This window comes from Balaenoptera acutorostrata, chromosome 20 (genome assembly GCF_949987535.1).
Source record: "Balaenoptera acutorostrata chromosome 20, mBalAcu1.1, whole genome shotgun sequence".
NCBI lineage: Eukaryota > Metazoa > Chordata > Mammalia > Artiodactyla > Balaenopteridae > Balaenoptera > Balaenoptera acutorostrata.
In genome coordinates this window covers 64,075,906-64,100,824 of record NC_080083.1, presented here as the reverse complement: position 1 = coordinate 64,100,824, position 24,919 = coordinate 64,075,906, and the positions used below count along the sequence as shown (strand labels likewise).

General features: G+C 47.1%; 1 long non-coding RNA gene across 1 annotated transcript in view; it reads right to left on the bottom strand.

The window, feature by feature from the left end:
• Nucleotides 1–18,962, bottom strand: part of LOC103002132 (uncharacterized) — a 38,139-nt gene extending 19,177 nt beyond the window's left edge. Inside the window, exon 1 of the long non-coding RNA XR_009006359.1 lies at nucleotides 18,760–18,962. This is a non-coding gene — a long non-coding RNA (uncharacterized LOC103002132). The remainder of the gene's footprint in view (nucleotides 1–18,759) is intronic.
• Between the last annotated feature and the right edge of the window lie 5,957 nt (nucleotides 18,963–24,919).

Below are 24,919 nucleotides of genomic sequence, written 5' to 3'. Positions count from 1 at the left end.
CACTTGGGCCTGAGAACAGATGCTGGCTGGGAGAAAGCAGAAGATTCTATGTCAATGACAGCTCACTGTACAGCATAGAATCTGACACAAAAGGAAGAAAGGGGTTCACTCAGGGTCAGGGGCTGCAGCTGCTCATCCAGTGCTTTTACTGTCCTCCCAAGACTGCAAGAAGTTCTTTCACTTGCTGAAAAGGTAGGATTATTCTTGATGGTAAACTCAAGTCTCCTGCCTTGGGCATCAGGTCCTCACATCTCAGAGGGTGGCCCAGAACAGCCCATGTGCCCTCAGAAGACACACAGACCTCATTCCTGCCCCTGAGAGGTGGGAGCCCTTGAGCTATGCCATCTCCTTGGCCATATTAATTGCCCATCCCTGAAAAACAATACTGCTCCTTTTCCAGTTTCTTCTGTCTCCTTTACTAAGGGAAGAAACCAAATGCTAGGGTGGTAAGGAAACCTCTTGTGCAATGAAGTAATGGGAGGCTCAAGAATTATTCCAAGCCATGGAACCCATAATTGGCAGGCTTTCCAGAGGCCACATGGATGCATGTGGCTCTCCAAGACAATGCAGTGTCACTGTGAACCTTCCATTGGGAGGTCCAGTTGCCCCCATATCTTTGATTCTTAATGAATATGAATGTCAAAAGCTTCTAAAGACTGAAAGGACAAAGGATTGCAGGGCCATGGTCTGCTGTATGGTTGTTGTGTCAGGGACACACTCCAATGTTTAGAGGATTATTACCTCTCTTGGCAAGCTACAAGGCTGTGAAGGGGAGGGAGGCGTTTTTCTCAACCACATGCATGTTGGTAGTTGAAACTTCTCAAAGGAATGTCTACACTGCCCAGGTAGCTCTTGAATTGCCCGGCATCCTGGTCAGCTCCGTAACTGTACATGAGGGCCTGACAATGCCCAGGCTGGACTGAGCTAGAGGACCACAGATGCCTACCTGGATTGTCAGAGCTCAAGGGCTGTCCTGCCTGAGACTTGATCATCTATTCATGCCCACTCAGATAGGACAAAGGATGCCTCCAGTGCCAGGAGGGCCCCACCAGCCCTTAAGAAGGCGGCATCTGGGGGCTGGCAGGTCACTGCACCCAGTCCTGTATAAATCCACACATGTCCACTGAGTGCCCTGCTGTCTGGGCTGTGCTGGAACCTGGGGCTGCCCAGGCAGACTAGGGCCAGCATCACCCTTCCCAGGTGGGAGGGCAGAAGGAAACCATGCATGACTTCTGACACCCTCCCTAATCCTTGACAGAGGTTGAGTTGGATGAGAAACAGTCCGAGACAAGAACAGACATTTCATTCTTCTCTCAGAGCCCAGGACTGGGGGAAGGGAGGCCAGAAAAACAGTTACTGACCTCAGCTCCCTGACTCTTGTTTGACCCTGGGCAAGTCCTATTCATTCTGGAGGCTTCAGAGAGAAGGAGAGGGGAAGGCAATGAGGGTCAACTGTGCTTAAACCTAACTCTAACCTTTACCCTAAGAACCCTAACCTCTAACCTTAACCCCCTAACAACCCAAGCCCCAGACCCCTAGACCCTCGTCCCTGACCCCCAAACTCTAATCCTTGACCATGACCTTTAACCACAACCCGCTACCATGACTCTCCAACAATGACCCATAACCCTAAACCGTGACCCCTGAACGCTCACACTGACTCAACCCCAGGCCTAAAGCCTGGCCTAGTGGGTACCGAGAAAGGACACTATGAACTCTCAGATAAACCAAGGAATTAAATCTTCCTGACCACAAATTTAGCAATGGTTTCTTAGATTTCACAGTAAAGCATAAGAAATGAAAGAAAAAAATAAATTGGATTTCCTCAAAATTACAAACCTTTGTGCATCAAAAGAGGCTATCCAGAAAGTAAAAAGACAGCCTACAGAATGGAAAAAAATATTGGCACATTATATATCTCATAAGACTCTTTATCTAGAATATACCCAGGACTTTTACAACTCATCAACAAAAAGACAAACAATACAATTTTTGAAACAGACAAATGACTTGCACGGACTGTTCTCCAGGCAAGACATACAAATGGTCAACAAGGACATGAAAAGATGTCAAACATCAGTAGTCATGATGAAAATGCAAATAAAAGCCACAATGTGATGCCCCTTCACACACACTAGAATAAATAAAAATAACAATAAAAATAATTTTAAAAATAAATTTAAAAATAAATAAAAGTAACAAATGTTGGCAACAATGTAGAGAAAATGGAACCCTTAAAAGTCACTTGTGGAGATGTACAATGGTGCAGTCTATGTATACAAAACTTCAGCATTTATTCAAAAATATAATTACCATGTGGTTCAACAACTCTACTCCTACATATATACCCAAACAATGGAAAACAGGCGTTCAAACAAAAACTTGTACACCAACTATTCATAGCAGCACTATTCACAACAGCCCAAGGTAGAAAAGATTAAATGTCCATCAGCAGGTAAATGGATAAGCAAAATAAGGAAGATATCAATAAGTTGCATTATTCTGTCATATAAAGGAATAAAATAAAATTATACAGCTGCTGGGGAAAACAGTATGGTAGCTCCCCAAAAACATAAACATGGAATTAAAGTATGATCCCTTGATTCCACTCCAGGGTGTACACCCAAAATATTAGAAAGCAAGGACTGGAACAGACATTTGTATCCCATATTCATAGCAACATTATTCACAACAGACAAAAGGTGGAAGTAACACAACACATCCTTCAACAGATGAATAGATAAGTAGAGTGTAGTATATACACAATGAAATATGATTCAACCTTTAAAACTAAGGTAATTCTCACACATGCTACAATGTGGATGAACCTTGAAGTCATTATGCTAAGTGAAACAAGCCAGACACAAAAGGACAAACGTTCTATGATTCCACTAGTATGAGGTATCCAGATAAGTCAAATTCAAAGACAAAGTAGAATAAGGTTGCCAGGTATTGAGGTCAGTTAGTGTTTAATGGCTACGGTTTCACATGGGGAAAATAAAAAAGCTCTGGAGATGGATGGTGAGGATATTTTTACAACAATGTGAATGTAGTTAATGCCATAGAACTGTATACTTAAAAATGGTTTAAATGGGGCTTCCCTGGTGGTGCAGTGGTTAAGAATCCGCCTGCCAATGCAGGGGACACGGGTTCAAGCACTGGTCCTGGAAGATCCCACATGCCGTGGAGCAGCTAAGCCCGTGCGCCACAACTACTGAAGCCAGCGTGCCTAGAGCCCTTGCTCTGCAACAAGAGAAGCCACCACAATGAGAAGCTTGCACGCCACAACGAATAGTAGCCCCTGCTCGCCGCAAGTAGAGAAAGCTCGTGCACAGCAATGAAGACCCAACACAGCCAAAAAATTAAAAATAAAATAAATTTTATTTAAAAAAAGCTTTTTTTTTTTTATAAATTTATTTATTTATTTATTTATTTTTGGCTGTGTTGGGTCTTCGTTTCTGCGTGAGGGCTTTCTCCAGTTGCGGCAAGTGGGGGCCACTCCTCATCGCGGTGTGTGGGCCTCTCACCGTCGCGGCCTCTCCTTGTTGCAGAGCACAGGCTCCAGACACACAGGCTCAGTAGTTGTGGCTCATGGGCCCAGCTGCTCTACGGCATGTGGGATCTTCCCAGACCAGGGCTCGAACCCATGTCTCCTGCATTGGCAGGCAGATTCTCAACCACTGCACCAACAGGGAAGCCCTAAAAAAAAAAAAGCTTTAAAAAATGGTTTAGGGCTTCCCTGGTGGCGCAGTGGTTGAGAGTCTGCCTGCTAATGCAGGGGACACGGGTTCGAGCCCTGGTCTGGGAAGATCCCACATGCCACGGAGCAGCTGGGCCCGTGAGCCACAATTGCTGAGCCTGCGCGTCTGGAGCCTGTGCCCCGCGACGGGAGGGGCCGCGATAGAGAAAGGCCCGCGCACCGCGATGAAGAGCGGTCCCCGCACCGCGATGAAGAGTGGCCCCCACTTGCCGCAACTGGAGAAAGCCCTCGCACGAACCGAAGACCCAACACAGCCAAAAATAGATAAATAAATAAATAAATAAATAAAAAAGGAAAAAAAAAATGGTTTAAATGGTAAATGTTATGTGTTTTTAATCACAATGGAAAAAATGAATGAAATAATGACCAATGTTACAATGTGGATAAACACTGAAAACATCCTAAGTGAAAGAAGCCACACAGAAAAACCACCCAGATCATGCTCATTTTGTACACTTTAAATCCTGCAAGGTTTTTAAAGTGAGGAAAAGCCCCAGTGATGGTTCCAGGAAAAGAAAACTGTATTCGAATGGAAAATACATTTCCACAAAGCTGGGGCAGCTGGTGAAAGTTGAAGCAGGTCTGGGGATAGGATTATAACGTGGAAACCATAATTATTCCTCATTTTGGGGTTATGTGCTGGTTCCCTGGGAGAGTGGCCCTCCCACGCTCACAGGGTAAAAACAAACTGGAGTATTTTGTGAATGTGGAAAACTTGATACTGCTATTTAAAGTTTTTTTGTTTTGTTTTTAATAAATTTATTTATTTTTATTTTTGGCTGCATTGGGTCTTTGTTGCTGCGCGCAGGCTTTCTCTAGTTGCACTGAGCAGAGGCTACTCTTCGCTGTGGTGTGCAGGCTTCTCATTACGGTGGCTTCTCTTGTTGCAGAGCAAGGGCTCTAGGCGCGCAGGCTTCAGTAGTTGTGGCACGCGGGCTCAGTAGTTGTGGCTCGCGGGCTCTAGAGCGCAGGCTCGGTAGTTGTGGTGCACGGACTTAGTTGCTCCGCAGCATGTGGGATCCTCCCAGACCAGGGCTCGAACCCGTGTCCCCTTCATTGGCAGGCGGATTCTTAACCACTGCGCCACCAGGGAAGCCCCTTAAAGTTTTTTATACACTTGAAATTTACTAGAAAATAAAGTACTCATCAAAACAACCATGTCGTACCACGCCAGAAATACAGACATCAAACTCTGTTATAGAGGCCAAGCCCTACCCAGATCCAGCTCACCCGCAGTGGTGACGCCAATCACCCTCGTAGGAGTCCACATACTACGAGAGGCACCGTGGGAAGATTACATTGGGAGCCACTATGTCTTGGGTGCTGTGGATGACGTGGATGTAGCTGAAACAGTGGGATTTCTGAATTCTAGTTTTCCACATTCAACCACCAAAAAACCGTTACAACTAAAAAATGAATTCAGTAAAGCTGCAGGATACAAAAAAAGAAAAATCAATGCACAAAAATCATTTGTGATTCTATACACTGATAATGAACCATCAGAAAAAGAATTAAAAAAAAAAATCTCACTTACAATTGCATCCAAAAAGATAACCAGGAGTAAATTTAACCAAGGACGTGAAGGACCTGCACACTGAAAACTGGAAGACACTGATAAAGGAAACTGAACAGACAAAAGTAAATGGAAAGATACCCCGTGCTCATGGGTAAAAAGAATAGTGTGAAAATATGCATTCTAAGGTGGGACTTCCCTGGCCGTCCAGGGGTTGGGACTCTGCGCTCCCACTGCAGGGGGCGCGGGTTCGATCCCTGGCTGGGGAACTAAGATCCCGCATCCTGCATGCCACACGGTGTGGCCCAAAATTTTGTTTTAATTTAAAAAAATATGCCTCCTAGCCAAATTAATGTACAGATTCAATGCAATCCCTACCAAAAGTGCAATGACAGTTTCCATAGAAACAGAACAAACCATCTTAAGATGTGTGTGGGACCACAAAGGACCCAGAAGAGCTAAAGCGACCCTGAGGAAGGAGAACGGGCTGGAGGCATCTCGCTCCCTGACCTCACACTACATTACGAAGCTACAGTCCCCAAAAAAGTGTGGAATCGGCACAAAAACAGGCGCACAGACAGAGGAACAGAGCAGAGAGCCCAGGAATCAACCTACAGGTATGTGATCAGTTAATTCACAAGCAAGGAGCCAAGAACATACACCAGGGAAAGGACAGTCCCCTCAGTAAACGGTGCTGGGAAAACCAGACGCCACACGCCAAAGAACAACACTGCACTCTGTCTACACCACACACAAAAGGGGCCCAAAACCCAGTTTTCCACATCAAGCCCCTCCTCTCCTGGCTCCTCTGAAGACAGACACCCTCAGCGGTCAGCCACGTACAGGAACCTTCTGCCCACTTTTCCTCACCTTCTCCCTCAGCGGCATCACCTCCCGGCAGGTCCTGAGGAGACCAGGCTCCTGTCAGAGAGAACTGGACCCCACGATGTCCCAAAGCTGAAGCCCCAGTGGGTCCTGAGGAGACCCGGCTTCCGTTAGTGTGGACTCGACCCCGGCTTGTCCCGAAGCCCGGCCGTCAGCGTGGACTCGGCCCCGCGTGTCCCAGAAGCCGAAGCCCCAGCGGGTCCTGAGGAGGCGGGGCTCCCGTCAGCTGCGCGCGGCGCCAAGTCCGCAGGCAGAACGCGCGTTCCCGCCGAGGGTCAGGGAGGCGGGCTCGCGTTCCCTGCCAGCCAATGGGAACGTGCAGACCAAGCCGCCTCCCAGTTCACCTCCCGCCCCGAGGGCACTTCCACTGCATCCACTAAACTACGGAAATTCAAACTGAAATAACAGTCAAGTATCGCATGACTTCTCCGAAATAGTTAAGAAACAATTAACTGGAAACTGTATGAAATGAAATGACTAGACACAAACTTTAAACTTACACCAAACTCACTCAAACTTATTAACAGACATTTAAAATGTGAAACTATCAAAATTACAGAGATAAACACGGAAATACATGACCTTGGGTTTAGTCTCTAGATCACGAGCTTTGAGTTTTAACACACAACGCAAAAAGCCAATCCACAAAAGAAAAAAGTAATATTATGGACTTTATAAAATTAAAGATTTCTACTCTCAAAGACGTTATTCAGAAAATCAAAAGACAAGACACAAACTGGGAGAAAAATATTTGCAAAACTTGTATCTGATAAAGGATCTGGACTCAAAATAGACAAAGACCTCTAAAACAACCCCATAAAAAAAATGGGTGAGGATCTGAACAGACACCCAGCCAAAAAAGATATACAGATAGTAAAAATCATACAAAAACAAGCTCAACATCATATACCACTAGGGAATTACAAATTAAAATCATGAGATATCACAGCACACCTATTAGCACTGCTAAACTCCAAATATATGACAATACCAATTGCTAGAAGGTGAGGAACAACAGAACTCTCCCTCATTGCCAGTGGGATGCATGTACAGCCACTTTGTAAGACTATTTGGCAGTTTTTTCCAAAGCTAAACAAGTCTCACCTTGGGATCCAACAATTGTGCTTCCGGTATTTAGGCAACTGCTTTGAAAATCTATGTCCAAATGCAAACAAGGATGCAATTATGCACAGCAGCACTATTCATAATGGCTAAAAACGTGAAGAAATCAGGATATGCTTCAAAAGATGAATGCATAAGCATCCATGTCAAGGGGAGTAGAATATGCCACCCCAAAATATCTCTCCCTGGCATGAGGATTATTTCAGTCTGATTTTTTAAAAAAAGAAAAAAAGGAATCTTAGAAAACTGAGTAGAGATTGCCCTCTTGTGAAGGACATTTACAATAGAGAAGTCTCCATTTATAAGGGTCTGTCCCGCTTTGCACCAGAAATAGAAGGATAATGAAATCTCAAGTAACACTTATCAATGGAGATGTCCTGACTTAAATGTGCAAACAATCACATTGTTTACTGTGCTTTGCACGATAACCTGACATAACTGGCCTTCCCCCCCTTCCCCAACATCTTTCTTCTGTTTTTAGCTGAAGACAGTATTTAAGAGGATCATTTCAGGGAGTGACTCAGTTTTCCTTGCTATCCCCCCTGTATTCAGAAGGTATACATGTTATTAAATTTCTGTTTTTCTCCTGGTAATCTGTCTTTTATTACAGGGGCGGGGGGGTCTCAACCAAGAACCTAGAAAAATAGAGGGAAAATTGTTTTTCCTCCCATACACGTGCAGTGGAATACTACTCAGCAGAAAGGAATGCACCATCAACCTATGGAAAGACATGGATAAATCCTCAGTATATAGTGCTACGTGAAAGCATCCAGGCTGAGGAGGCTGCACGCAGTATGACCCCATTGGTGACACTCTGGGAAAGGCAAAGCTACAGAGATGATAAGCAGATCATGCGGTGGGGGGTTTGAAGTATTCCATGTGACACTCTAGGATGGATACCTGTCACTATGCATCTGTCTAAGCCCATAGATGTGTGTAGCCCAAGGGGTCAATCATAATCTATTCAAATTTAGTTATATAGAATGTAGGAGTGTGGCAGGATGGAATACATAATGTGACAGAGTCTAACTGTATTAGAAATATATGGAAACATCTCACTGTAGGGGATGGGATAAAAGGTGCTGACCTAAGTTACCTTTGGAAATGAATGGAATCTGTAGACTAAAGGCAAACTGGACCGTACATATACAGTGGGCTTCATTTTACGAAGTTCTTTCCAGGGTGTAGTAGCTAACAATTCTGAAACCTCTGCACATGTAACCTGGAAAGGAGCAATGCATACATAAACGGCAGATGGTGGGAGCCAGGCTCCTTGCTGTGGGAGTGGGAAGTTACAGATAAGCAAGGGGAGAGCCTCTGCCCTCGTAATGCTGGATCTGGGCTTCCTGGGCGGATGTTGACGGGCCGGGGGAAACGCACAGATCTTCACGCTGGGAAGAGCCTGCAGACATAGGAACTTCACGCCCCATCTTTCCACCCATACCTGCTGGAAACACTCAGCCCTCCATCATCAGTCAATTGCAGCGTTTAAGACATTCTCGCCCCCAGGCAGATAAAGGAGCATGAGGGTCTTGCTTACCCCAAAGCTGTCCCAGAATCCAGGCCCTGGGGGTGGAGCCAGGTTGGGGGTTCCTGGGCCTCTGACCAGCAGGTGAGAGGAAGGAGGAAGACCAGTTCTGAGGACAGAGGTTCCCTCAAGTCTGTGAGCCCAGGAGCCCCGATGGGATTCATTCCCAGTGAGGACATAGGCGGGGTCTGCAGTGGTTCTGTGCTCCCCCTGGACCCCTTTGAAGAAGCCATGGCAGCACCGGCCCCAGACGTCTCCTGGCAGTGTCTCAAACTCTGACACAGCGGTTTTACAAAGGAACAAGAGAATGAAGGTCAGCCCCTGACGGCCACTCCTTTCTGGCTCTGAGTTGCTTCCAACAGGACCGCCGTCACCTACACGTAGTCTGCTGTGACCTACCTGCCCCCACTGGCCGTTCCTCTCCCTCCCTGCGATGAGGCCCGTGACATTTCCAGCCTGGACCCCTCTCGCAGGCCAGACGCCTCTGTCCAGTCACTGCACCCCATCTCACCTTGGGGGCTAACAGGGCCCTCAGGGGACCGGGATCCTGCAGCTCCCCACACCCAGGAGCAGCCCCACCTTCCCAGGTTGCTGAGCCCAGGCACGGGGTGTACCCGAGCAGGACCCTACGGGGCCTTCCCAGGACAGACCCCCCCACCACATCCTCTGCTGGAGCTCCTCTCTGAAGTACCTGGATAACAGTATCTGATGCACGCTTCCTGAGTTGTTTTACAGATGCTAAAACCACCACCAAAGGGAACAGTGAACAGGCTAGAGAAGAAACATAACCTGGCCTGAAAGAGTTCATCACGCCTTGTTTTACTTTGTCACTAATTTGTAGTAACTAGATTTGTACCTTAGAAAGCGAACCTCACTCCCTGACACTATGTAATTTACCTCTGGCACCCATCACCCCTAACTCTGTGTGAGTTTCATCCCCTGCCTCTCACTCCCTAACCTTATTATGTCCAGCACTTACATTCTATACGCCCCTCATAACAAGTCACCCCCTATAGTTTTTGCATTTCAGAAACAAGGTCACCGGCCGATAAACCAGAGGCAAACGGACGCAATTACCAGACTGCCGGACCCCGATTACCGGGCGGCCTGATGCCAACTATGACTGTTTTGAAATAATGCAAAGGAAAGGAGGAATGCAAGACCTTCACTACTTTGATCCTCATCCTATACCCCAGACTGCGAGAGCCCCATGTATAAAACCTTCCCTGATTCTCAAGGAGGGCGGGCCCAGTTCTTGAGGCGCTAGCCGGCTGTGTCTTCCCTTCTGCCTGGCAGAAGAATAAAGCCATCTCTCTCTTCCTCCAAAATCCCTGTCTCCGTATTTCCGTTCAGCCTCGGTGCACGGGGAAGCCGAGATTTCGACAACAGTCTGTGGCCAGTTCCCACACTAATTCCCCTCTACACCCACAGCCCTGGCCCAAGCCCGATCTTGTGCCTGGTTCCTCCATCAGGCCCTGGCAAAACTCCCTGCCCACACGGTGCACCTCACATCCCACCCCAACGTGGTCTTTCTGAAGCAAAAACGAGACTGTGACTCTCCCCCACCTGTAATCCCCCAAATGTTTCCCCACTTCCGCTAGGGTATCTGCTGGGAGAGACATCTGCCAGGGCCCTGAGAGTCCCCGGCATCCCCACGAGGCCGCTGGCTCCTGGGTTCCCTGACAATGAGCACCTCAGCAGGCCAGGCGACATGGCAGGAAACCCCAGAACCGCTCACCTCAGGAGGGGACTGGCACGGCCACGGCCTGATCAGAGAGAGCAGAGAAGGGCTCCCCAGCTGGGACACAGACTCTGCACGAGTGGTCTCTCCCTGAGCCACTACATCACCTCGTGTGACTTGAGGGAAGGAAGGACCAAGGCACACTTGGCTCCTAAGGAGGATGGGATAGGCTCAGCCATGTCCCCCCAAATTCACATGCTGAATCCCTAACCCCCAGGACCCCAGGATGTGGCTGTATTTGGAGATGGGATTTTTAAAGAGGTGATCAAGGTAAAAATGAGGTCACTAGGGTGGATCCTAATCCATTAGGATTGAGGTCCTACAAGAAGAGATTAGGACACAGATAGGCACAGGGGGAGACCACGTGAGGACCTGGGGAGAAGATGGCTGTCTAAGCACCAAGGAGAGAGGCCTCAGGAGAAGCCAGCTTGCACACACCTTGATGTCAGACAGCATCCAGGACCGGGAGATCGGTCTGTTATTCAAGCGGCCCAGTCTGTGGTATTTGTTACGGCGGTCCTGAGCAGACTCACACGCAGGGTAACTCAGGGCTCAGACTGGACAGAGCCCACTCTCCAGCCCCCTGTACGGGAGTTACAGGATCCTCAGGAACTGAGGAGGGGGTCCCTGAGGAGAGGCACAAGATAGAAGGTGCTAGGCATTAACACGACTGCACTCACGTTAAACGTGCCTGAAGTCCATTCACGCGAGATGATTTCGTCCTGTATGTACATCGGCACCTTCAGTCTGAACTGAGATCTCTGGCTTCACCACCTCCACTGAGAGCATTAGCTTCACCTGCTGTGGACCGTCTCCTATAGGATTTCCAGAACCACAACGCATCGAAGCTTCACAGGACCCAGAGTCTGTGCGCTACCGTCCAGGTGACCCTCACAGCAGGGCCGTGCAGCTGCCCATCAGAACCCATTTCCCTTTTTCCTGTTCACGGCTACCCTGCACCTCCCAGCCCTCCCACCCCTTACAGCTGGGGCACAGTGTCTCGTGTTACCAAGGGGGAGAGGTGGAGGTGGTGAGGGCCTTAGCCAGCCTGCATCCTAGGACACAGGGCATGATGCCCACCTGGTCACCCCACCCTGCTGGTTGGAGCCCTCACCTGGAAGCAGGGAAGAGAAACAAGGGGGACAGGGCCTGGCACCTGACACCCACCTGCCCTGGACTCTCACAAGAAGGGGACAGGGACATCTTGAGCTTCAGCCCAGTTTTGGGAGACACTTTGTTCCAGCAACAAACATTTGCCTTAAAAGCCAAGGTGCTTTACAAACACCTCCCCAGCTGTCACAGAAAGGCTTAATCTCATCATACTTTTCACAAACCCCAGCTCACAGTAAGACCACCTCTCAGGTGATGGTGCTTCAGAGCAGCCCCTTTACAAGATCCCTGGAGTTCAGCTCTCCCAGCCCTGCCTTCAGTTTAAGGAGGAAGTTTCCTTGACAACCTTGACAAACCTGCTCAGTTTCCTTGACAACCAAGCTTCTCAATCTCCCAAACTCTTCTCCTTCAAACTTTCCTATTCTAAGCTTGATGAGCCTAAAGTGACAGTGCTGTCATCATGTGCCAGAGAGCGACTCCTCCAAGCCCGTAGTTATTGGTTACGTGATGCTATTGATGATGAAATTCAACAAGAGCCAGCTTTGCAATATAACCATTTCTGGACTCGGCACTGGGTCCCTTTCCACGGACAGAATGGAGTGGCTGTTTCCACGGGGCCCGTGGTGGAAGAGCTCACCTAATGCAGCCAGGACTTCATCCCTTCCAGGTGATTCCAGGGTCCTCATTCTCCCCAGACCCCCACCCACATGGCTGCTGTCTATGCCAGTCTATACGGAACCTTGGTAATCTCCTAAAATGAGGGTTATTTTATACACAGATAATGGGTTGAACGCTGGCCCCAAAAGATGTGTCCCCCCAGAACACGTGAACAGGACCATATCTGGGAAAAGGGTCTTTGTATATGCAGTTAAGGACCTCGAGGTGAGGTCATCCTGGGTTAGGGTGGCCCCCAATCCAATTGAGAGAGTCCTTATGAGAGACAAAACAGGAGAGACTCAGACACAGAGGAGAAGCCACGTGGCGACGAAGGCAGAGATGGGAGGGATGCAGCCGCGAGCCTGGGGACGCCTGGAGCCCCCAGAAGCTGGAAAAGGCAGGAAGAACCCTATCCTGGAGCCTCTGGAGAGACTTCCGCCCTGCAACACCCTGATCTCAGATGTCTGGTCTCCAGGACTGGAGGAGGATGAATTCCTGTTGTTTTAAACCACCCAGCTTGTGGTCATTTGTTACAGAAGCCACAGAACGGTCACACAGACCCTGCTCTGTAGGATGCTGGAAGTGCGGGTCTCATTAAAGGCCGACAGAGGCTGGATTGCAGAACCCTTAGAGTCAGCATTGGGCCCCAGAAATCCTAAAGCAGTGGCTGGACACCAGAACGTTGAGGGGTCAGTTGGAAGCCCATCCCTAAGGGTGCCGGCTGCACATGGCCTCCCCAGGTTTTTACGCCTGTACATGCGTAAAATAACTATTTCCATCCTGATTCAGGACCTCTGATATCACCGTTCACATTGCTAATTAAGAACCCACTAGTTACACCGATGAAAACCCTATCAGGACACTTGCTCCAGTGGTAAACAATTCTGAAGTTGGTCACAGCTGGGGAATCGTCTCCCATGCAGCCAGCAGCCTCCCCGCCCCGCAAGGAGCGTCCTCATTGCAAAGCTGGGGGACCATGAGGAGGCGTCTCTGAGTAAACGTGAGCTGAGCCCCAGGCCAGCTGCTGCTGAACTTTTCCCACCCTTCCCAGGTAAAACACCCAAATATGTACAAAGACTTTAAAGCCTAGAGGAAATGACTTGGAGTCAAACCAGTGACAGCACGCAGGCCCGAGTTGGTGCCTGCAGGCCAGCCAGGATGGTCCTGGCCCCGGGCGCTCTTCTGGAAGCGTTCCATTTCCCTGCCTGAGGTACCCCTCCTGTCCTGGCCCCCACTGCTTTTTTCTTTCCTCACCTCTACCAGGGAGAAATTCCAACGGCAGGTACTGGTGACACATCCTCTTCTTTAGCAGGTGGCAGCCCGGCAACTCCTGCAGAGAGTCCAGCAGAGCCCCACTCACACTGGGCCACCCACAAAGCCGTGGGCCCTACTCCCTCCCACCAGCCCGGCCCGAGACTGCTGACGGGGCAGAGAATATAGCGTCAGGCACAGCTGCAGGGGCTCTTGCTGCCGGGAGGGGTGTTTATATTGACCTCAACCCAGGCACACCTGGGGAGGGCTGGCCGGCCGGGTCAGGCTTCCCAGGTCAGCCAATCCGTGCCCATCAGGGACTCAGAGTTGCAGAACGTGGGCCTTGCTGCACCGGCCAGGTCCAAGGAACAGGTGTGGGGTCCTGAGGGTCAGGATAGACACGGGGCTGCAGCTCTGCTTGTTTTCTAATCATTTTAACTGGCCGATGAGTGGGAGACAATTTCAAAAAGACCCTCTCCTCACAAGAGGAATACAGGAGTCAGGGAGAGGAGGGGTGGGGAGTGGAGACAGAGGCCTGGTGCCCCGGCTGCAGTGGAAGCCCCCGGAAGACCAGGCGGAGGGAGGCCGCACAGAGTGAAGCCCAGGGTCACAGACCTGTCGGAGCTGCTGTTTTAGTTCGGGTCCTGCTCTGAAGTGCTCAGGGTCAGCCCTGACCAACAGGTGGGCTGGGGTGCTCTGCAACGAGGGCTACATGCACGGTTCCTGTGTGCCCAGCCCTGCCGGGTGCCTGCCCAGGGGAGCCCCATATCCTGGGAGGGGCCTGACCACGAGAGCCCCGTGGGCTGCTGGGTGCCTGCTCAGGTGAGCTCTATATCCTGGGAGGAGTCTGCCCATGAGAGCCCCGGGGGCTGCTGGGTGCCTGCCAAGGTGAGCTCCGTATCCTGGGAGGGGCCTGACCACGAGAGCCCCAGGGGCTGCTGGGTGCCTGCCCAGGTGAGCTCCATACCCGGGGAGGGGCCTGACCACGAGAGCCCCGTGGGCTGCTGGGTACCTGCTCAGGTGAGCTCCATATCCTGGGAAGGACCTGACCACGAGAGCCCCGGGGGCTGCTGGGTGCCTGCCCAGGTGAGCTCCATACCCGGGGAGGGGCCTGCCCACGTGAGCCCTGCATCACCCTTCCCAGGAGGGAGGGTGTAGGGAAACCCTGCATGACCTCTGAGGCCCTAAGAACACTGGACTGAGGTTGAGTTCAATTTGAAACAGCGAGGGACCAGAGCAGACATTTCATTCATGTGTCAGAATCCAGCACTGGAGGAGCAGAAAACAATGGCCTCGCTCAACCTTGACACTAATCCTGACATTGGTCCTAACCCTAAACTCTGATCCTGACCCTAAGCCCTGACCTAACCTTAGCCCTAACCCGTACCCTAAACCTGTACCTTACCCTAACCAATACTCTACCCGTATCCTACCTGTACCCTAATTCTCGCCCATGTCCTAACACCCACTCTAACACAGGACCCTAACACCCTGAGACCAAAACCATAAACCTTAAGCAATAAACAAAACCACAACCATAACCAAAACCATAAACCATAAAATGTATTCATTAACCACAGGCATAAATAAGTCATAACTGTAAACATAACCATAAGACGTAAACCATAACAGTAGCCATAAGCCATAACACAGCCCCAGCCCTAATGCTAACCCTCCAAACCACTTACACCAAGCCAAGTCTAATCAGATTATACAAATACATCATAAAAAAGAAAACTACCCCAGGATACCTTATAAAGATGAATGTAAACATCTATCACAAAATAATAGCAACATGAAACCAGAAAAACATTAAATGGATAATGCCATAAGCAAGTATCTCTACACCAGAAATTTCAGGTTGTTCAACATATTAAAATTAAGCAATGTAATAAACCACAATAAAAGTGTGAAGTAAAACACATGATCATATCAATTAATGCAGAAAAAGCTACAATCAAAAACCAGTGTTAGGGGCTTCCCTGGTGGCGCAGTGGTTAAGAATCCGCCTGCCAATGCAGGGGACACGGGTTCGAGCCCTGGTCTGGGAAGATCCCACATGCCGCGGAGCAACTAAGCCCGTGCGCCACGACTGCTGAAGCCCGTGTGCCTAGAGCCCGTGCTCCACAACAAGAGAGGCCACCACAGTGAGAAGCGCACGCACCGCAACGAAGAGTGGCCCCCCGCTCGCCGCAACTAGACAAAGCCCGTGCTTAGCAACGAAGACCCAACACAGCCAAAAATAAATAAATTTTATGGAAATATGTATGGAAATATGTTAATATAAATGTTTCAGACATTACAGGAAACGTCTAAAAATCTTATATGTTCTGGTATAATGTTATAAGTAATAATCCTAGTTATTACTTTAAAATGTATATCTCAGAAATAACTAATTTTCTTGTCAACTGCATTATTATGAACTTTCATCAAATCTTTAACCATGGTCATTTTTAAGTCTTTTGTCATTTACAGACAGTTCTGGGTGTACTCTGATGATTTTGCAAATATGTTCCTATAAAAGGGTTTCATCTTCAAGAAATTCATGGAAAAGACTCTGACAAGTACAGGTTTCTGGTAACTGACTGTACTGCTGAACTGAATAAATAAGCATTTTCAGAACTCTAATGAAAAACTGATGAACTCATAAAAGTGCTAACAAAAGATCAAGATGAAAAAAAAAGAAATTAATTACATGGGACTGAGTGAACTGATGAGGATGAGTATAATTTTTGTGACTTTCTGTCTGAATTAAAAAAAAAAATCCCACAAGGACTCAGAGGAAAAGAATATACAAATCAATTTTCACTGCAAAGTAAAGGAGCTGTTACAGTGGAGGATTACTGGACTGAATGTCAATATTATGACATAGTATAAGTGTGTTTCATGTTTGGTAATTGCAATCATTGTTGCTTTTGTTGTGGTCATCCATGTACAATGCTTGGTGTCAGTCTATTTATCTCTTGTAAAAATAAAATACAGTGTGTGTGTGTGGAAAAAAAAAAACAAACAAATAAAACCAGAATGGAGGTGAATAACAAAAAGTTAGGGATGATAGGTCAGAGGTTATACTATGGACAAAGAGTAGATTTAGTAGGCATAGAAGAAAGGAAAGAACCGTGTTTCAGAAATAAGATTTTCAGAGTTTGAAAGTTCTTAGGTGGACCTTTCCAGAATGTAATAAGGTTTACCCTGTATCATTAATTAAAGTAGAATAGAGGGGAAAAAAATTAGAAAAATAAAAAACCAGTGTTATTTCATGATACAAACACTCAAGAAAGCAGGAGTAAAAGGAAATTTGTTCAATATGGAAAAGAGTAGTACAAAAAGCCACAGCAAACATCATGCTCAATGTTAAAGACTGAAAGATTTACTCCTGGGCTTCCCTGGTGGCGCAGTGGTTGAGAGTCTGCCTGCCAATGCAGGGGACACGAGTTCGAGCCCTGGTCTGGGAGGATCCCACATGCCGCGGAGCAACTGGGCCCGTGAGCCACAACTACTGAGCCTGCGCGTCTGGAGTTTGTGCGCCGCAACAAGAGAGGCCGCGATAGTGAGAGGCCCGCGCACCGCGATGAGGAGTGGCTCCCGCTCGCCGCAACTGGGGAGAGCCCTCGCACAGAAACGAAGACCCAACACAGCCGAAAATAAATTAATTAATTAATTAATTTTAAAAAAAAAGAAAAAAAAGAGTTTGTTCTTTAAAAAAAAAAAAAAAAAAAAAGAAAGATTTACTCCTGAAATCAGGAACGAGGCCAGGAAGCTGGTCTTCATCATTGTTACTCAATAGGATGCTGGAAGTCCCACCCAGAATCTTGAGGAAAGAAATAAGAAGCATCCACATGTGAATGGAAAAATTCAAACTGTGTCTCTTCACAGAACACAGATCACATCACTTTATATATAAAACTACCTATAATGAACAAAAAATTATTTGAGCTAGTCAACTAATGCAGCAAAGTTATAGAACAAAATATCAATTCACAAAAATCTATCTTATATGTATACACTAGCAATAAATAACCTGAAAAAGCATTTATGGTAACAATTCTACTGTAAATAATGTCAACGTCAATATTTAGGAATATATTTAGTCAAGATACAAGACTTGTTTTATGTGTGTAAATTTGTCTGTTTGAAATTACTGGAAAGTAAATTACTTTTCAAAACACCATGTCGATAGCATGTCCGAAAAGCAGAGAAAACATCAAGCTTCCATAGAGCAGCCAAGCCTTACCCAGGTCCAGTTCACCCAAAGTCCACATGTCACTTAGAGGCACTGTGGGAAGGTTATATTAGGAGCCGCTGTCCTCCGTGTTGTGGACGACCCGGATATGGTAGAAACAGTGGGATTTTTGAATTCCAATTTTCCACTTCATTCCACAAAAAAACTATTAGAACTAATAAATAAATTCAGTAAAGTTGCAAAATCAATACACAGAAATCAGTTGCATTTCTAAACACTAATAATGAACCATCAGAAAGAGAAAGAAAGCAACCCTATTTACAAATGCATCAAAAAGAACAAAATACCTGGGAATAAAGTCAACCAAGGAGGTGAAAGACCTGCACACTGAAAACTTTAAGACATTGATGCAGAAATTGAACAAAACACACAAATAAATGGAAAGATACCCTGTTCTCAGCGAACGGAAGAATGAACGTTGTTAGAATACGCCTTCTACCCAGAGCGGTGCGCGGTGAGCGCAGGCCCTCCCGAAACGCCACGGTATTTTCCACAGAAACAGAGCAAATCCTCCTAAGGCGCGTGTGGAACCACAAAGGACCCGGAAGAGCCAAGGCGACCCTGAGGAAGGAGCACGGGCCGGAGGCACCTCGCTCCCTGACCTCACACTTCATCGCGAAGCGACAGCCACCAAAACAGTGCGGAACGGGCTCAAAACAGGCGCACAGGCCAGAGGGACGGGACGCAGAGCCCAGAGCCCACCCCGCACGGGGGCGCCGTTAATTCACGACGAGGGGGCCACGGACACACCGAGCGGAAGGGCAGCCCCACGGAAAACGGTGCGGGGAAGACTGCACACCCCACAACCCACGCGGCTCCACCGCGCACCAGCCTGACCGAAAACCCAGCTTTGCACGCCAAGCCCTTCCGGGTCGCACGAAGACGGGCCCCCTCAGCCGTCAGTCGCCCCCAGGAAGCTTCTCCCCACTTTTCCTCACCGTCTCCTCACCTTATCCGCCGGCGTCGCCTGCGTCCTCAGGAAACCCAGCTCCCGTGAGCGTGGACGCAGCCCCACGTTGTCCTGAAGCCGAAACCCCAGCGAGTCCTGAGGAGACCGAGCTCCTGTCAGCAGAGACGCTGAGCCCAGCGTCCCAGCCGCAGCCCCGGCGGTACCTGAGGAGACACAACTCCCCTCAGCTGCGCTCAGAGACTAGTCGGCGGGGAATGCGCGTGCGCTGTGGGTCAGAGAGGCGGGCTCGGCGCCACCCTGTGGTCGGTGCGGGAAGTGGTCGGTCACTGGAGACAGCGCCCCCTGCTGGCGGAACTGCTGAATCTGTTAAACCGTGGAAATTCAAACTGAAATGGAGACAAATATCCCAAAAGTTTTCGGAAAACAGTTAGGGAACAATTAACTGAGAAAGGAGGAGAGGCTGGAGGCATCTCCCTACTTGACCACACACTGTTGAAAAGCTACAGTCGCCAAAACAGTGTGGAATTGGAACAGAAACAGGCGCAGGGACCAGAGGAACCAGACAGAGAGCCCAGAATTCAACACGCACGGATGGGGTCAGTTAATTTATGACAAAGGGGCCAAGGACACACCGAGGGGAAGGACAGTCCCCACGTAAGCAGTGCTGGGAAAACTGGACACCCCATAACTCCAACAAGTTGGAAACCATTTGGAATGCAATGAACGTAGATGCAAACTTTACAACTTACACCAAATTCACTCAAAGTTATTCACAGACAAAATTTAAATACAAAACTATTCAAAATTATGGAAGCAAACGTAGAAGACAATTGACATGAGCTTGAGTTTGGTCATGTAGATCATGAGCTTTGGAGTTTTAACACACAACACTAAAAGGCAATCTACAAAGAAAAACAAGGAATACTCTGGACTTTATAAAATTAAAGATATCTACTCCATGAAAGACCTTATTCAGAAAATCAAAAGACAAGTCACAAACTGGGAGAAAAATATTTGCAAACACACATCCAATGAAGGATTTGTCTCAAAACATACAAAGAACGCTAACACAAACAACCCCATGAAAAATAGGGAAAGATCTGACTGGACACCTGGCCAAAGAAGATACACAGACAGTACACAAAACTATGCCCAGGACTAGGGGGCAGAAAAACAATGGTCCAGCTCAACTTTCTGAGCCATTTGTGACGGTGGACTACTCCTGTCCTTCCTGGAGGCCTCAGAGGGATGGAGAAGGAGGAAGGGGTAGAGGGCCAGTTATGCTTAAACCTAACTCTAACCCTGCCCATTCTCACCACTTTCATTCGACATGGTCTAAGAAGTCCTAGCCATAGTAATTAGATTTTAAAAAGAAATAAAAGGAATCTCATGGCAGAGGAAAAAGTAAAACCGTCACTGTTTGTAGATGACATGGTACTCTATACAGAAAATCTTGAAGATGACACCCGAAACCAAATAGAACTCATCAGAAAGTTCAGTTAAGTTGCAGGATACAAAATTAATCTACAGAAATTGGTTGTATTTCTATACACTCACAACAAACTGTCAGAATGAGAAATTAAGGAAACAACCCCATGGGCAATGACATTAACAAAGATAAAATACCTAGGAATACACCTAACCCAGGAGGTAAAAGACCTATACTCAGAAAACTGGAAGACATTGATGAAAGAAATGAAGATGACACAAACAAATGGAAATATATACCGTGCTCATGGATTAAAAGAATCCTTATTGTTAAAATGAGTCCACACCCCAAGGCAATCTAGAGATTGGATGCCATTTCTATCAAAATACCAATGGAATTTTTTTGGAGAACTAGAACAAAGAATTCTAAAATGTGTATAGAAACATGAAAGAACCTGAATAGTCAATACAATCTTAAGAAAGAAGCACAAACCTGGACATATCACGCTCCCTGATTTCAAACTATACTACACATCTAGAATCATTAAGACAGTATGGTATTGGCACAGAAGAAATACGCATAGAGCCATGGAACAGAATTGAGAGCCCAGAAATAAACCCACACTTATACAGTCAATTTATCTATGACAAAGTAGGTGAGAATATACAATGGGGAAAATATAGCCTCTTCGATAAATAGTGTTGAGAAAACTGGACAGCTACATGCACAAGAATCAAACTGGAATCTTTTCTTATACCATCTACAAAATAACCTCAGAATGAATCAAATACTTCAGTGTAAGACCTGAAGCCATAAAACTCCTAGAAGAAAACATAGGCAGTACACTCTTTGCCATCAGTCTTAGCAATACTTTTTGGATCTGCCTCCTCAAGCAAAATAAACCAATGGGACTCCATCCAACTGAAAGGCTTTCCAGCAGCAGAGGAAACCATCCACAAAAGAAAAGGCAGCCTACTGAATGTGAGAAATATTTGCAAACAATATATCTGGTAAGTGGTTCATACACAAAATAGACCAAGAACTCATTCACACAAGTCAACCTCCAAAAAAACAAAAACCCAATTAAAAAATTGGCAGAAGACGGAACCTGTTTCCAAAGAATATATACAGATGGCCAAAAGACACATGAAAAGATGGTCAACATCACTCGTCATCAGGGAAATGCACGTTCAAACCACAATGAGAGTATCACCTCACACCTGAAAGAATGGCTATCATCCAAAAGACAACACATAACAAGTATTGCCGAGGATGTGGAGAAAAGGAAACTCTCATTCACTTTTGTTGGGAATGTTCATCGGTACAGCCACTATGGAAAACAGTATGGAGGCTCCTCAAGAAATTAAAAATAGAACTACCATATGATGCAGGAATTATACCTGGGGGTATCTTTCTGAAGGAAACAAAAACACGACTTCAAAAATATATACATACCCTTATGTCCATGAAGCCTTTATTGACAATAGTCAAGTTATGGAAGCCACCAAACTATCCATCAATACGCAAATGGATAAAGAAGGTTTCATATATGTATGTATATATGTATATATATATACATATATATATGAAATCTGGACACACACTGGAATATGACTCAGCCATAAAAAAAGAATGAAATCTTGGGCTTCTCTGGTGGCGCAGTGGTTAAGTTTCCACCTGCCAATGCAGAGGACACAGTTCGATCCCTGGCACGGGGAGATACCACATGCCACGGAGCAACTAAGCCCATGTGCCACAACTACTGAGCTTGTGCTCTAGAGCCCGCGAGCCATAACTACCGAGCCCACGTGCCACAACTACTGAAGCCCGTGTGCCTAGAGCCCGTGCTCCACAACAGGAGAAGCCACCGCAATGAGAAGCCCACGCACCACAACGAAGAGTAGCCCCTGCTCGCCACAACTAGAGAAAGCCTGTGCGCAGCAGTGAAGACCCAACACAGCCAAAAATAAAAACAAATAAATTTTTAAAAAAATATGAAATCTTGCAAGAACATGAATAGACCTAGAGGGCATTATGCTAAATGAGATATAGCAGACAGAGAAAGAGAATTACCTTATGATGTCACTTATATGTAGAAACTATAAAACAAAACAAATGAAGAAACACAACAAAACAGAAATGAACTCATAGATGCCAAGAACATGCTGGTGGTTGCCAGATGGGAGGTGGGTGGAGGGATGAGTGCAATAGGTGAGAAAGATTGAAAGGTTCCAAATTCCAGTTATAAAACAAACGTCATGGGCTGTGATGTACAGCATAGGGAACAGAGTCCATAATACTGTAAGAACACAGTATGGTGACAAATGGTGGCTAGACTTGGTGATTATTTTGCAGTATATAAAAATATCAAGTCACTATGCTGTATACCAGAAGGCTAATATATAATAATTGCCGTCAAGTATACATCAATTTTTAAAAAGAAGAAAAGGTACTATCTTAAAAAAAAAAAAAAAAAAAAAAACAGAGTGTTGGGGAATTCCCCAGTGGTCCAGTAGTTAGGACTCTGCGCTTTCACTGCCGAGGGAGCAGATTCGATCCCTGGTCAGGGAACTAAGATCCCACAAGCTGTGCGGCTCGGCCAAAAAAAAAAAGAGTGTAGTGAGATAAAGAGGGCATGTCAGATGAAACTATGAAAGGATGCGGGTTGAAAGGCCATCTGTGAAAGTGTCTGCTGAAGTTTGACTCTCAAGTGGCCCAGACAAACAGGACTCGAAGAGAAGCAGCCATGTGATGGTACTGGAACATTCATTTGTTTCTTTGTTTAAATAGGGTTTATTTTTTTTTAAAGAAGTTTTGAGTTCACAGCAAAATTGGGCAGAGTACAGAGAGGGGCCACGTGCCCCCTGCTCTGCTGTTACTGCTCTCCCCATCTACCCGCTCCCTCCCACCCACACAGGTGTTCAGAGTTTCCCTCTCCCCAACTATCCTATCAACATTCTGGGTGTTGGTCACTATCGATGAATCTACATGGACACATCATGATCACCAGAGTCCAGAGTTTACACTAGGGTTCACTCCTGGTGTTGCACAGTCTATGGGTTTTGACAAATGTATCTCACCGTGAATGTATCACACTGAATAATTTCACTGCCTTAAAAATCCTCTGTGCTTGACCTATTTATCATACCCCACCCCTTAACCCCGCCACAAACCCCTAGCAACCCACCCTCTCCGTGGTTTGCCTTTTCCCAAATGTCATATGTAGTTGGTACCCTAAGCTATGCCACCTTTCCAGACTGGCTTCTTTCAGTGACTGATATGCACTTAAGGTGCCCCTCCCGTCTCCCATGGCTCTTTCTCTCTCTCATTTCTTTTCAGTGCAAAGAACATTCTGCTGCATGGATTGGGCCCAGTCTATGTGTCCAATCACCTCCTGAAGGACATCTTGGTTGCTTCCAAGTTCTGGCAGTTATGAATAAAGCTGCCATAAACGTCCGGGTGCAGACTTCTGTGTAGATGTAAGCATTCGACTCATTTGGGTCCATTGATACCAAGGAGTTTGAGGACTGGATCGTATGGTAAGAATGTGTGTCATTTTGAAAGACACAGGCCATGTTCACAGAGCTTCTGAAGATGGTCGCTGAGAGCATGTCAGCATGCTGAGGAATCAAGCCAACGAAGGAGGTAGAATTCAAAGATGCCAGCAAGGAAGATGTGGCAGAGACAGAACCTGACCTTCACCCTCTTAGAGCTGAAGGCTGGTCCTGAGAATTAAATGGACACGAGACAGATTCACAGGAGGGAACCATATACATTTATTTCCCACAAGTTTTACCTGACCCAGGGCGCCCTCTAAGGAAATGAAGAAAGACCCAGAGAAGTGGTGAAACCTAAATTCTTTTCTGTTGGATTGAACAGAGAGGTGATTGTGGAAAAGGAATCACACTATGTGGGGAGGCTAAGGAGGGTGAGAATTCTGCTGCACAAGGTCTGTTTGTACAGAATTCTCTCATTCTCCACTCTCTGCCCCTGACGATCACAATGTCGCTCTCCTTCCAGCAGAGGGAGGACGTCTTCCTGGGGAGAGGGGTGGGGCAGTGGCGGGGCGGGGGGACATGTTACCTGCTGCTTCCAGGAAGAAGAAGGGGAAGGCTCAGCACGCCCTTCTTGGACCTGCTTTACTGGGGGGCGGGGGAGTGTTTATTTGTTTGTTTTGGTTTTGCTTTGTTTTTTGAAGTGTCTGTAGCTCAAGACAATATTCTGGTTCCCTTTACATCTAAGTCCTTTACCTGGGGTTAGGCTTCTGACAGCAGGAGGGACACATGTTTCTGACATGACGGGCTGGGCAGGCAAGGAGGGATAAGATGGGTGCGGGCCCGTGCCTGTTCTCTTCTCATGTGTTGGGAAGATGACTCTGCTCTTGCCAAATGGGATCTAACTTCTCCATGGGATCTAGCAAGATATCAGCGGAAAAGAGGAAGAATAAAGGTCAGAAAAATATGGAGAAGACCGTTGCTAGGTGCTGGGGTCTCCTGAGCAATGATTTTATCGGAGGCACATGCACATCTCTGGTCTCTGGACCACCGTGTTTAAGGCCGATTTGGTGTGTAGGTCATTTTCAACGTACGGTGGTACCATCAGGCCACTTTGGGGTACTGTCTCCGGCTCACCTGAGCGGTGCCGTCGCGCCCACATAAGACGGGGCTCGCCCAGGGCGGGCACGGTGCCAGAGAAAGGGGGACGGCGGTATGTCACTGAGCTTAAGGTATTTCCAAGAGAGTGGCTCTCTGAAGTGGCTGAGGCAGAAGG